The sequence below is a fragment of the Aplysia californica genome, unplaced genomic scaffold, assembly GCF_000002075.1.
Source record: "Aplysia californica isolate F4 #8 unplaced genomic scaffold, AplCal3.0 scaffold00230, whole genome shotgun sequence".
In the NCBI taxonomy this organism is placed as follows: Eukaryota; Metazoa; Mollusca; class Gastropoda; order Aplysiida; family Aplysiidae; genus Aplysia; species Aplysia californica.
Genome location: NW_004797500.1, coordinates 622,139 through 624,989, shown reverse-complemented (window position 1 = coordinate 624,989; position 2,851 = coordinate 622,139).

The window sequence follows — 2,851 nt, the reverse complement described above, 5'->3', positions numbered from 1 at the left end:
CCCCCAACCTCTTTTTAAAATTTAAAAATCCCTCTTTCTCGTTTTCTATATCTATCAGTGTCTCTCGGTGAAGGACATGAAGCATAACGTATATATACGTGCATAAACACACAAACGATATGGGCGTTCACCAAAAACACTCACACTTTCACGCACCTACACTAAAGTGCAACCTGAGCAACACTAACAGTTCGTCATGTTGTTTTAAGCTTCGGGCTTGCTTTGGTATACACCTTCTTATGTTTTTCCTCTCATTTTCTTCTTTTTATCGATTTTTCTGCATCGTCGCTCCATATCCTTTTAACTCTAGGTTTGTCTTCAAAAGGAGGAAGAAAAACACCCATAAAACTAACTTATTGGTTATCCATTTGATGCATTCTATTACAGAACACATTATACGCCAAACCTTGGAATTTTCAGAATATCGCGTCCATGAGTCCATTATTGCATAATGATAATTAGCGTAGTGAGGACATTTTTCTTCTTTTTTTTTCTCAAAGTGCACCGTTTTCCCCTCGATATCTATTATGATACAGTTGTTTCTCGTTCATACTCTTGTTTCAGAGAATAGCCCCCTCCCCTCTACCCCCAAATTCTTCTCACTTTTTTTAATGAATAAGAACAGTGCATTCTGACATAGAGCCATTCATTTGATCTTTTATGTCTTTCTCCAAGTTTACCATACTCTACAACAAAGACACTGCTGGTAAACTGCTTCATCAATTGCTGATTCTCTGACTATGAATGTCTGTCAGTCTGTCTGTCTGTCTGTCTGTTTGTCTGTCTGTCTGTCTGTTTGACTGTCTGTCTGTCTGTCTGTCTGTCTGTCTGTCAGTCTGCCTGTTTGTCTGTGTCTGCCTAAGTTTCTGCCTCTTAATCTTTTAGCATTAATAATCTTATGTCATGACGTCTAGGGTGTTATTATGCTTGTTCTGTTATTGAGAGTTATAACTTCCAACACCCGCTTACAGACAAACTGTAGAAGCAGTTGAGCACTTGGCGTAGCGTGAAGAACACATGGTTTCTATTCCCGTTTGAGGAGAAATTTTATCGAGTATGTTTGTCTTTCTGCTGTGACGTCGAATCCCTCTTAGCCCAAGTTAGCTCTGACAAGTAAGTCGAAGCAGCCCGCCTCCTAAATTATTTAAGTTTTTTATTGATGAGGACGAAAAACAAACTGCACTTACAACTTACGCCAGCCGACCCTCGTACTTCAGTGTGTTACTGCAACCTTGGCAAATGTACACCACGTAATAGTAGAGCTGGGCGGAGAATCGATTCCGGGAAAATTCTACGGAAGAAAAGTTCCACTTCCTTTTTACGTAAACCAACGGTTACCAGTTACTTTATTCTTTTAAATATTCGTGTTTTCGAATTTATTTTGGAAGGAAAAAAAGTGTTCCGAAATCAAGATTATCCTTAATCCTGAAAATTTTCGGAGCCAACCAGGTAACCACCAGAAGAAATCACACCATTAGCAAGTAATTGGGTTCGGAGTCGATTCCTACGACTCCTAACTTTTAATAATCGGGAACCTAGCCGCACAGCACTGCCACGTAGGCGTTGGTGGCCGTTAGCCTAACGGACTCGTAATCGTGAAGTCGGGGGTTTGGGGGTTCGGGGGTTCGCATAAAGTTTGCTTTCGAGTGGGAACATGCGCTATACAATAAATGCTATTTATTATTATTATTATTTTACCACTATTTCTCTTTACGATGTTTGCTTGAGCTGTGTCGGGTTTCTATCTTCTCACCTATAAATCCCGTCGGAATATGTGTGGCACTGTGGTGAAGAAGGCGCTTGTCGAAATAAAGAAATCATAGAAACCTATTTTGAAAACCCATTTCTCTATGAACTTTACAGAAAAAAAGAGAAATGTTGGTAAATGACACACACAAATGTAAATTGAAAACGACAGTAAATTTTGGCAGTAAACTTTGATATTTTTAACCTCTAACCAAAGGCGATCCTCATTTTTTTTTTAATTGCAAATTTCTCGACTTCTATTCCAGATGGGTGGGTATTTTTCATAAAAGCAAGAGAAATACACATGTTTTCAGCTGAAAACAATAACTTCATGATTGTTATGTCAAAAAACAAAAAACAAAAATTACGAGCGCCCGACTCTACCATGTAATGACATATCATTTTAAAACAAAATGAAGTATTGTTTATTACATGCAGTAGGAGCAGAGTTGCGCTTGCTCAAATGTTATGTCTTGGATATTTTATGCCGTAATGATATGCTTTTTTCGGGGTTTGGCAGATTTTTAAAGATAGAAAGCGCGCACGTGTATGTTCGGAGAAGTTGGGAAAAAAGGTGGGGGGTAGTGGGGGGAGGGGGTATTTTATATTCATGTTGTTTCTGAGTTTTTTTCATGACTTTTTCAGACTCTGTCACGACTTTTTCCACGGAGAAAGACCCGATAACCGGGTTTATGGCGTAGCACGTTTGGTCTTAGATTGTTTCGTTGCAATTTATCTCATAGTTTCTTCATTGCTTGGCGTCGGACGATTTGCTTTGCGTGAACCCGTGTTCTCCCAAACATTTCTCAACTGTGCTAGACCATTTCATTTCCTTCATAATGTTTCCCCAATCTCCTTGCCGATCGCAACATGACCACATTTCTCACACCCCACCTCTCCGTAGTTCGCGAAATGACTAACCCATCGAGCAAAACGTTACTTTCTCAGATATCATCAATGGTGTTTACACGCCAGCGAGTGTGTTGGCACTGGTCGACAGTCGACAACCTATTTTCTTTTGGCTCAGTTCCCACCCACAGTTCTGTCCCATTTCAGTGGGCGTCACGTCGCTCACAACTCCTGCTTCCTTCGAGCTAACCCCCCC